The sequence below is a fragment of the Coffea arabica genome, chromosome 11e, assembly GCF_036785885.1.
Source record: "Coffea arabica cultivar ET-39 chromosome 11e, Coffea Arabica ET-39 HiFi, whole genome shotgun sequence".
Lineage (NCBI taxonomy): Eukaryota > Viridiplantae > Streptophyta > Magnoliopsida > Gentianales > Rubiaceae > Coffea > Coffea arabica.
The window spans coordinates 25,274,600-25,285,800 of NC_092331.1; positions in this window are offsets into that span (position 1 = coordinate 25,274,600).

Consider the following 11,201-nt stretch of genomic DNA (forward strand, 5'->3'; position numbering starts at 1 on the left):
TCATCTTGTTCTTAGTCCACGTGAATCTCCAACATCACCAAATCCGCCTTGGGGCCTTGCAAGTGTGTTCGGGCCGGAGTTCGATTTCACGGGATACGCTTCACACCACTTTGAGGACCCTTACCTCATGACCACAAACGATCAAGTTGAGCATACATTGAAGATGGTTTGTGAGATTCAAGGTCCGACAAGGGTTATTTTCCAACTTAGCACGTGGGTTTTGCATTGGATGACATCTATAGCCATCCTAACAAGATTGAGTCGAAGGCATGTAACTCGTCTTGTCACCATTCGTGATTCAATTTGTGGGCAAATTGCTTTCAAGAGGAGGGGAATGATACGAACAAGAGGAGCCATTGGAGTAAAGCCATGAGTTTTTCTTGGCAATATGTGGTGGCATTAGATTTGGGGTTCATACTACCAACTCTTGTAGTATCATCCATTTCCATCCAGATTTGAGGACGAATCCTTCTCAAGTGGAGGGGACTGATGTGTGCACGGACCTTAGCCCAAGTAATGACCCAGTCCGAGTTCCATTGGGCCCAGTCACACGTGCACAAGCCAAGTTCTTCAAAGAATCCCTCCAAGCCCCTGTTCGAATTGTCCAAGACCAACATGGAGTCCATAGAGAAATTGAAGGCTTGGAGGGAGACAATCAAGTTATCTACACCACGATCCAAGCCCATGAAGAGTCAAGTGGGCCTCCGAGTGAGCTGGCCGAATAGGGCCTTAGGCTTTAGTGTTTAATTTATAGTTAGATTAGTTGTTCTAGTAGAGCATGGGCCGGCCCATCTTGATCCCAAGGTGGCCGAATTCCCCTTTTCCTTGTTTTCCTTAGGGTTTTTGTAACTCTTAGCCTATAAATAGGCTTGCTTTGTAAGGTTTTAGGTAGACGTTTTATAAATCAAATTACTTAGTTTTTCGATTTTCTTGCTCGTGTGAATTTCGAGCTTTACTTGCTTCTGGCAAGGGTGATTGAGCAATCTTGCATCTTGTCCTTGATTGTTCTACCGACCTATTCCCTGGCGTATTCACCTTCATCGGAGTCGTCGTTCTACAGCCTTTAATCAAATCGTGTCGTCCGTTTGATTCTAGGTCCAGCAATCCAAGCGTTGGACAACCTCGCTAGATCCTCGGGCAAACGTGCTACGTGTCTCGAAACGTGTTGATCGAGGACCGCAATAGTTGGCCTCAGAGCTTATGTGGAGGTTCCCTCATACGTCATGGCGAATACAGGACGCATAAAAGCTAGCCCACAACATTGTCTTCCTGATCCTAAGGGAGTAAAAGAAGTGCCATTACGTGGTGTAGATGAGCAATTGGACCTCGTCAAATCTCAATTGCTTGGTTGGTTTTATACCCGTTGCGGTGTCAAAGACAAAATTTGTAGCTTGGCCATTGATGGGAGTTGTGAAGTCAACCTTGCAACTGCTATCATGGTTGAGAAATTAAATCTTCCAACCATTGGTCATCTTCGACCGCACAAGTTGATGAGTACTCAAGGTGTTGTCTGGGTTACTAAGCACACACTTGTACCTATTCAAATCGGCAAATATGTGGACGAGGTGTTGTGTGATGCAGTCCCAATTCAAGTGACACGGGTTGTTGGGCAAAGCGTGGATGTCGAGGCCAGAAGTTAAATATGACGGACATACTAATAAGTATTCCTTCTTATTTAATAGTCGTCGTATTGCACTTGTATCACTTACTTATGACCAGTTTTGTATTGATCTAGCACACATGAAAAGTAAGGTTGAGCGTTATTGAATGGAGAAGCAGCTAGATGAGGGAATTGTGCCTGAAGAGATAAAACCCGAGGGAGTTGAATGCAATGAGATGAAAGGGTCAGCTGTTGAAATGGACAAGGAGATGGAAAAATCTGATGAGATGGGTGGTAAAAAGGAAGAAAAGAGAGAAAGTGGGCTGATCTTGAGCAACCCGGTGAAGGCCTATTATTTTCCCAACGAACTTACCTTGCTCTGTTTAGTGTTTCTTCTTGTATTCAGATCAAGCAAAGGCAAGTTGAGCTGATCTTGGTGTGTTCCATTCCAAAATCAATTGTAGACTTTGCAAGCTTCCATGTAGTTGGTACTCCAAGAGTTAAACCCCGTTTGTATCCATTCATGGAACAATGTCGACTGAAATCAGTCCACACCAAAGGGGAGTTGCTTCGAGCTCATCTTGATGGGAACACTCCACATTTTGTGGATGGTTGTGTACCAAGGGTTCGTTTAAAGAACAAGTACCTGAATGACCATTATGATTTTCATCTTGTTCTTAGTCCACGTGAATCTCCAACATCACCAAATCCGCCTTGGGGCCTTGCAAGTGTGTTCGGGCCGGAGTTCGATTTCACGGGATACGCTTCACACCACTTTGAGGACCCTTACCTCATGACCACAAACGATCAAGTTGAGCATACATTGAAGATGGTTTGTGAGATTCAAGGTCCGACAAGGGTTATTTTCCAACTTAGCACGTGGGTTTTGCATTGGATGACATCTATAGCCATCCTAACAAGATTGAGTCGAAGGCATGTAACTCGTCTTGTCACCATTCGTGATTCAATTTGTGGGCAAATTGCTTTCAAGAGGAGGGGAATGATACGAACAAGAGGAGCCATTGGAGTAAAGCCATGAGTTTTTCTTGGCAATATGTGGTGGCATTAGATTTGGGGTTCATACTACCAACTCTTGTAGTATCATCCATTTCCATCCAGATTTGAGGACGAATCCTTCTCAAGTGGAGGGGACTGATGTGTGCACGGACCTTAGCCCAAGTAATGACCCAGTCCGAGTTCCATTGGGCCCAGTCACACGTGCACAAGCCAAGTTCTTCAAAGAATCCCTCCAAGCCCCTGTTCGAATTGTCCAAGACCAACATGGAGTCCATAGAGAAATTGAAGGCTTGGAGGGAGACAATCAAGTTATCTACACCACGATCCAAGCCCATGAAGAGTCAAGTGGGCCTCCGAGTGAGCTGGCCGAATAGGGCCTTAGGCTTTAGTGTTTAATTTATAGTTAGATTAGTTGTTCTAGTAGAGCATGGGCCGGCCCATCTTGATCCCAAGGTGGCCGAATTCCCCTTTTCCTTGTTTTCCTTAGGGTTTTTGTAACTCTTAGCCTATAAATAGGCTTGCTTTGTAAGGTTTTAGGTAGACGTTTTATAAATCAAATTACTTAGTTTTTCGATTTTCTTGCTCGTGTGAATTTCGAGCTTTACTTGCTTCTGGCAAGGGTGATTGAGCAATCTTGCATCTTGTCCTTGATTGTTCTACCGACCTATTCCCTGGCGTATTCACCTTCATCGGAGTCGTCGTTCTACAGCCTTTAATCAAATCGTGTCGTCCGTTTGATTCTAGGTCCAGCAATCCAAGCGTTGGACAACCTCGCTAGATCCTCGGGCAAACGTGCTACGTGTCTCGAAACGTGTTGATCGAGGACCGCAATAGTTGGCCTCAGAGCTTATGTGGAGGTTCCCTCATACGTCATGGCGAATACAGGACGCATAAAAGCTAGCCCACAACATTGTCTTCCTGATCCTAAGGGAGTAAAAGAAGTGCCATTACGTGGTGTAGATGAGCAATTGGACCTCGTCAAATCTCAATTGCTTGGTTGGTTTTATACCCGTTGCGGTGTCAAAGACAAAATTTGTAGCTTGGCCATTGATGGGAGTTGTGAAGTCAACCTTGCAACTGCTATCATGGTTGAGAAATTAAATCTTCCAACCATTGGTCATCTTCGACCGCACAAGTTGATGAGTACTCAAGGTGTTGTCTGGGTTACTAAGCACACACTTGTACCTATTCAAATCGGCAAATATGTGGACGAGGTGTTGTGTGATGCAGTCCCAATTCAAGTGACACGGGTTGTTGGGCAAAGCGTGGATGTCGAGGCCAGAAGTTAAATATGACGGACATACTAATAAGTATTCCTTCTTATTTAATAGTCGTCGTATTGCACTTGTATCACTTACTTATGACCAGTTTTGTATTGATCTAGCACACATGAAAAGTAAGGTTGAGCGTTATTGAATGGAGAAGCAGCTAGATGAGGGAATTGTGCCTGAAGAGATAAAACCCGAGGGAGTTGAATGCAATGAGATGAAAGGGTCAGCTGTTGAAATGGACAAGGAGATGGAAAAATCTGATGAGATGGGTGGTAAAAAGGAAGAAAAGAGAGAAAGTGGGCTGATCTTGAGCAACCCGGTGAAGGCCTATTATTTTCCCAACGAACTTACCTTGCTCTGTTTAGTGTTTCTTCTTGTATTCAGATCAAGCAAAGGCAAGTTGAGCTGATCTTGGTGTGTTCCATTCCAAAATCAATTGTAGACTTTGCAAGCTTCCATGTAGTTGGTACTCCAAGAGTTAAACCCCGTTTGTATCCATTCATGGAACAATGTCGACTGAAATCAGTCCACACCAAAGGGGAGTTGCTTCGAGCTCATCTTGATGGGAACACTCCACATTTTGTGGATGGTTGTGTACCAAGGGTTCGTTTAAAGAACAAGTACCTGAATGACCATTATGATTTTCATCTTGTTCTTAGTCCACGTGAATCTCCAACATCACCAAATCCGCCTTGGGGCCTTGCAAGTGTGTTCGGGCCGGAGTTCGATTTCACGGGATACGCTTCACACCACTTTGAGGACCCTTACCTCATGACCACAAACGATCAAGTTGAGCATACATTGAAGATGGTTTGTGAGATTCAAGGTCCGACAAGGGTTATTTTCCAACTTAGCACGTGGGTTTTGCATTGGATGACATCTATAGCCATCCTAACAAGATTGAGTCGAAGGCATGTAACTCGTCTTGTCACCATTCGTGCTTCAATTTGTGGGCAAATTGCTTTCAAGAGGAGGGGAATGATACGAACAAGAGGAGCCATTGGAGTAAAGCCATGAGTTTTTCTTGGCAATATGTGGTGGCATTAGATTTGGGGTTCATACTACCAACTCTTGTAGTATCATCCATTTCCATCCAGATTTGAGGACGAATCCTTCTCAAGTGGAGGGGACTGATGTGTGCACGGACCTTAGCCCAAGTAATGACCCAGTCCGAGTTCCATTGGGCCCAGTCACACGTGCACAAGCCAAGTTCTTCAAAGAATCCCTCCAAGCCCCTGTTCGAATTGTCCAAGACCAACATGGAGTCCATAGAGAAATTGAAGGCTTGGAGGGAGACAATCAAGTTATCTACACCACGATCCAAGCCCATGAAGAGTCAAGTGGGCCTCCGAGTGAGCTGGCCGAATAGGGCCTTAGGCTTTAGTGTTTAATTTATAGTTAGATTAGTTGTTCTAGTAGAGCATGGGCCGGCCCATCTTGATCCCAAGGTGGCCGAATTCCCCTTTTCCTTGTTTTCCTTAGGGTTTTTGTAACTCTTAGCCTATAAATAGGCTTGCTTTGTAAGGTTTTAGGTAGACGTTTTATAAATCAAATTACTTAGTTTTTCGATTTTCTTGCTCGTGTGAATTTCGAGCTTTACTTGCTTCTGGCAAGGGTGATTGAGCAATCTTGCATCTTGTCCTTGATTGTTCTACCGACCTATTCCCTGGCGTATTCACCTTCATCGGAGTCGTCGTTCTACAGCCTTTAATCAAATCGTGTCGTCCGTTTGATTCTAGGTCCAGCAATCCAAGCGTTGGACAACCTCGCTAGATCCTCGGGCAAACGTGCTACGTGTCTCGAAACGTGTTGATCGAGGACCGCAATAGTTGGCCTCAGAGCTTATGTGGAGGTTCCCTCATACGTCATGGCGAATACAGGACGCATAAAAGCTAGCCCACAACATTGTCTTCCTGATCCTAAGGGAGTAAAAGAAGTGCCATTACGTGGTGTAGATGAGCAATTGGACCTCGTCAAATCTCAATTGCTTGGTTGGTTTTATACCCGTTGCGGTGTCAAAGACAAAATTTGTAGCTTGGCCATTGATGGGAGTTGTGAAGTCAACCTTGCAACTGCTATCATGGTTGAGAAATTAAATCTTCCAACCATTGGTCATCTTCGACCGCACAAGTTGATGAGTACTCAAGGTGTTGTCTGGGTTACTAAGCACACACTTGTACCTATTCAAATCGGCAAATATGTGGACGAGGTGTTGTGTGATGCAGTCCCAATTCAAGTGACACGGGTTGTTGGGCAAAGCGTGGATGTCGAGGCCAGAAGTTAAATATGACGGACATACTAATAAGTATTCCTTCTTATTTAATAGTCGTCGTATTGCACTTGTATCACTTACTTATGACCAGTTTTGTATTGATCTAGCACACATGAAAAGTAAGGTTGAGCGTTATTGAATGGAGAAGCAGCTAGATGAGGGAATTGTGCCTGAAGAGATAAAACCCGAGGCAGTTGAATGCAATGAGATGAAAGGGTCAGCTGTTGAAATGGACAAGGAGATGGAAAAATCTGATGAGATGGGTGGTAAAAAGGAAGAAAAGAGAGAAAGTGGGCTGATCTTGAGCAACCCGGTGAAGGCCTATTATTTTCCCAACGAACTTACCTTGCTCTGTTTAGTGTTTCTTCTTGTATTCAGATCAAGCAAAGGCAAGTTGAGCTGATCTTGGTGTGTTCCATTCCAAAATCAATTGTAGACTTTGCAAGCTTCCATGTAGTTGGTACTCCAAGAGTTAAACCCCGTTTGTATCCATTCATGGAACAATGTCGACTGAAATCAGTCCACACCAAAGGGGAGTTGCTTCGAGCTCATCTTGATGGGAACACTCCACATTTTGTGGATGGTTGTGTACCAAGGGTTCGTTTAAAGAACAAGTACCTGAATGACCATTATGATTTTCATCTTGTTCTTAGTCCACGTGAATCTCCAACATCACCAAATCCGCCTTGGGGCCTTGCAAGTGTGTTCGGGCCGGAGTTCGATTTCACGGGATACGCTTCACACCACTTTGAGGACCCTTACCTCATGACCACAAACGATCAAGTTGAGCATACATTGAAGATGGTTTGTGAGATTCAAGGTCCGACAAGGGTTATTTTCCAACTTAGCACGTGGGTTTTGCATTGGATGACATCTATAGCCATCCTAACAAGATTGAGTCGAAGGCATGTAACTCGTCTTGTCACCATTCGTGCTTCAATTTGTGGGCAAATTGCTTTCAAGAGGAGGGGAATGATACGAACAAGAGGAGCCATTGGAGTAAAGCCATGAGTTTTTCTTGGCAATATGTGGTGGCATTAGATTTGGGGTTCATACTACCAACTCTTGTAGTATCATCCATTTCCATCCAGATTTGAGGACGAATCCTTCTCAAGTGGAGGGGACTGATGTGTGCACGGACCTTAGCCCAAGTAATGACCCAGTCCGAGTTCCATTGGGCCCAGTCACACGTGCACAAGCCAAGTTCTTCAAAGAATCCCTCCAAGCCCCTGTTCGAATTGTCCAAGACCAACATGGAGTCCATAGAGAAATTGAAGGCTTGGAGGGAGACAATCAAGTTATCTACACCACGATCCAAGCCCATGAAGAGTCAAGTGGGCCTCCGAGTGAGCTGGCCGAATAGGGCCTTAGGCTTTAGTGTTTAATTTATAGTTAGATTAGTGGTTCTAGTAGAGCATGGGCCGGCCCATCTTGATCCCAAGGTGGCCGAATTCCCCTTTTCCTTGTTTTCCTTAGGGTTTTTGTAACTCTTAGCCTATAAATAGGCTTGCTTTGTTAGGTTTTAGGTAGACGTTTTATAAATCAAATTACTTAGTTTTTCGATTTTCTTGCTCGTGTGAATTTCGAGCTTTACTTGCTTCTGGCAAGGGTGATTGAGCAATCTTGCATCTTGTCCTTGATTGTTCTACCGACCTATTCCCTGGCGTATTCACCTTCATCGGAGTCGTCGTTCTACAGCCTTTAATCAAATCGTGTCGTCCGTTTGATTCTAGGTCCAGCAATCCAAGCGTTGGACAACCTCGCTAGATCCTCGGGCAAACGTGCTACGTGTCTCGAAACGTGTTGATCGAGGACCGCAATAGTTGGCCTCAGAGCTTATGTGGAGGTTCCCTCATACGTCATGGCGAATACAGGACGCATAAAAGCTAGCCCACAACATTGTCTTCCTGATCCTAAGGGAGTAAAAGAAGTGCCATTACGTGGTGTAGATGAGCAATTGGACCTCGTCAAATCTCAATTGCTTGGTTGGTTTTATACCCGTTGCGGTGTCAAAGACAAAATTTGTAGCTTGGCCATTGATGGGAGTTGTGAAGTCAACCTTGCAACTGCTATCATGGTTGAGAAATTAAATCTTCCAACCATTGGTCATCTTCGACCGCACAAGTTGATGAGTACTCAAGGTGTTGTCTGGGTTACTAAGCACACACTTGTACCTATTCAAATCGGCAAATATGTGGACGAGGTGTTGTGTGATGCAGTCCCAATTCAAGTGACACGGGTTGTTGGGCAAAGCGTGGATGTCGAGGCCAGAAGTTAAATATGACGGACATACTAATAAGTATTCCTTCTTATTTAATAGTCGTCGTATTGCACTTGTATCACTTACTTATGACCAGTTTTGTATTGATCTAGCACACATGAAAAGTAAGGTTGAGCGTTATTGAATGGAGAAGCAGCTAGATGAGGGAATTGTGCCTGAAGAGATAAAACCCGAGGGAGTTGAATGCAATGAGATGAAAGGGTCAGCTGTTGAAATGGACAAGGAGATGGAAAAATCTGATGAGATGGGTGGTAAAAAGGAAGAAAAGAGAGAAAGTGGGCTGATCTTGAGCAACCCGGTGAAGGCCTATTATTTTCCCAACGAACTTACCTTGCTCTGTTTAGTGTTTCTTCTTGTATTCAGATCAAGCAAAGGCAAGTTGAGCTGATCTTGGTGTGTTCCATTCCAAAATCAATTGTAGACTTTGCAAGCTTCCATGTAGTTGGTACTCCAAGAGTTAAACCCCGTTTGTATCCATTCATGGAACAATGTCGACTGAAATCAGTCCACACCAAAGGGGAGTTGCTTCGAGCTCATCTTGATGGGAACACTCCACATTTTGTGGATGGTTGTGTACCAAGGGTTCGTTTAAAGAACAAGTACCTGAATGACCATTATGATTTTCATCTTGTTCTTAGTCCACGTGAATCTCCAACATCACCAAATCCGCCTTGGGGCCTTGCAAGTGTGTTCGGGCCGGAGTTCGATTTCACGGGATACGCTTCACACCACTTTGAGGACCCTTACCTCATGACCACAAACGATCAAGTTGAGCATACATTGAAGATGGTTTGTGAGATTCAAGGTCCGACAAGGGTTATTTTCCAACTTAGCACGTGGGTTTTGCATTGGATGACATCTATAGCCATCCTAACAAGATTGAGTCGAAGGCATGTAACTCGTCTTGTCACCATTCGTGATTCAATTTGTGGGCAAATTGCTTTCAAGAGGAGGGGAATGATACGAACAAGAGGAGCCATTGGAGTAAAGCCATGAGTTTTTCTTGGCAATATGTGGTGGCATTAGATTTGGGGTTCATACTACCAACTCTTGTAGTATCATCCATTTCCATCCAGATTTGAGGACGAATCCTTCTCAAGTGGAGGGGACTGATGTGTGCACGGACCTTAGCCCAAGTAATGACCCAGTCCGAGTTCCATTGGGCCCAGTCACACGTGCACAAGCCAAGTTCTTCAAAGAATCCCTCCAAGCCCCTGTTCGAATTGTCCAAGACCAACATGGAGTCCATAGAGAAATTGAAGGCTTGGAGGGAGACAATCAAGTTATCTACACCACGATCCAAGCCCATGAAGAGTCAAGTGGGCCTCCGAGTGAGCTGGCCGAATAGGGCCTTAGGCTTTAGTGTTTAATTTATAGTTAGATTAGTTGTTCTAGTAGAGCATGGGCCGGCCCATCTTGATCCCAAGGTGGCCGAATTCCCCTTTTCCTTGTTTTCCTTAGGGTTTTTGTAACTCTTAGCCTATAAATAGGCTTGCTTTGTAAGGTTTTAGGTAGACGTTTTATAAATCAAATTACTTAGTTTTTCGATTTTCTTGCTCGTGTGAATTTCGAGCTTTACTTGCTTCTGGCAAGGGTGATTGAGCAATCTTGCATCTTGTCCTTGATTGTTCTACCGACCTATTCCCTGGCGTATTCACCTTCATCGGAGTCGTCGTTCTACAGCCTTTAATCAAATCGTGTCGTCCGTTTGATTCTAGGTCCAGCAATCCAAGCGTTGGACAACCTCGCTAGATCCTCGGGCAAACGTGCTACGTGTCTCGAAACGTGTTGATCGAGGACCGCAATAGTTGGCCTCAGAGCTTATGTGGAGGTTCCCTCATACGTCATGGCGAATACAGGACGCATAAAAGCTAGCCCACAACATTGTCTTCCTGATCCTAAGGGAGTAAAAGAAGTGCCATTACGTGGTGTAGATGAGCAATTGGACCTCGTCAAATCTCAATTGCTTGGTTGGTTTTATACCCGTTGCGGTGTCAAAGACAAAATTTGTAGCTTGGCCATTGATGGGAGTTGTGAAGTCAACCTTGCAACTGCTATCATGGTTGAGAAATTAAATCTTCCAACCATTGGTCATCTTCGACCGCACAAGTTGATGAGTACTCAAGGTGTTGTCTGGGTTACTAAGCACACACTTGTACCTATTCAAATCGGCAAATATGTGGACGAGGTGTTGTGTGATGCAGTCCCAATTCAAGTGACACGGGTTGTTGGGCAAAGCGTGGATGTCGAGGCCAGAAGTTAAATATGACGGACATACTAATAAGTATTCCTTCTTATTTAATAGTCGTCGTATTGCACTTGTATCACTTACTTATGACCAGTTTTGTATTGATCTAGCACACATGAAAAGTAAGGTTGAGCGTTATTGAATGGAGAAGCAGCTAGATGAGGGAATTGTGCCTGAAGAGATAAAACCCGAGGGAGTTGAATGCAATGAGATGAAAGGGTCAGCTGTTGAAATGGACAAGGAGATGGAAAAATCTGATGAGATGGGTGGTAAAAAGGAAGAAAAGAGAGAAAGTGGGCTGATCTTGAGCAACCCGGTGAAGGCCTATTATTTTCCCAACGAACTTACCTTGCTCTGTTTAGTGTTTCTTCTTGTATTCAGATCAAGCAAAGGCAAGTTGAGCTGATCTTGGTGTGTTCCATTCCAAAATCAATTGTAGACTTTGCAAGCTTCCATGTAGTTGGTACTCCAAGAGTTAAACCCCGTTTGTATCCATTCATGGAACAATGTCG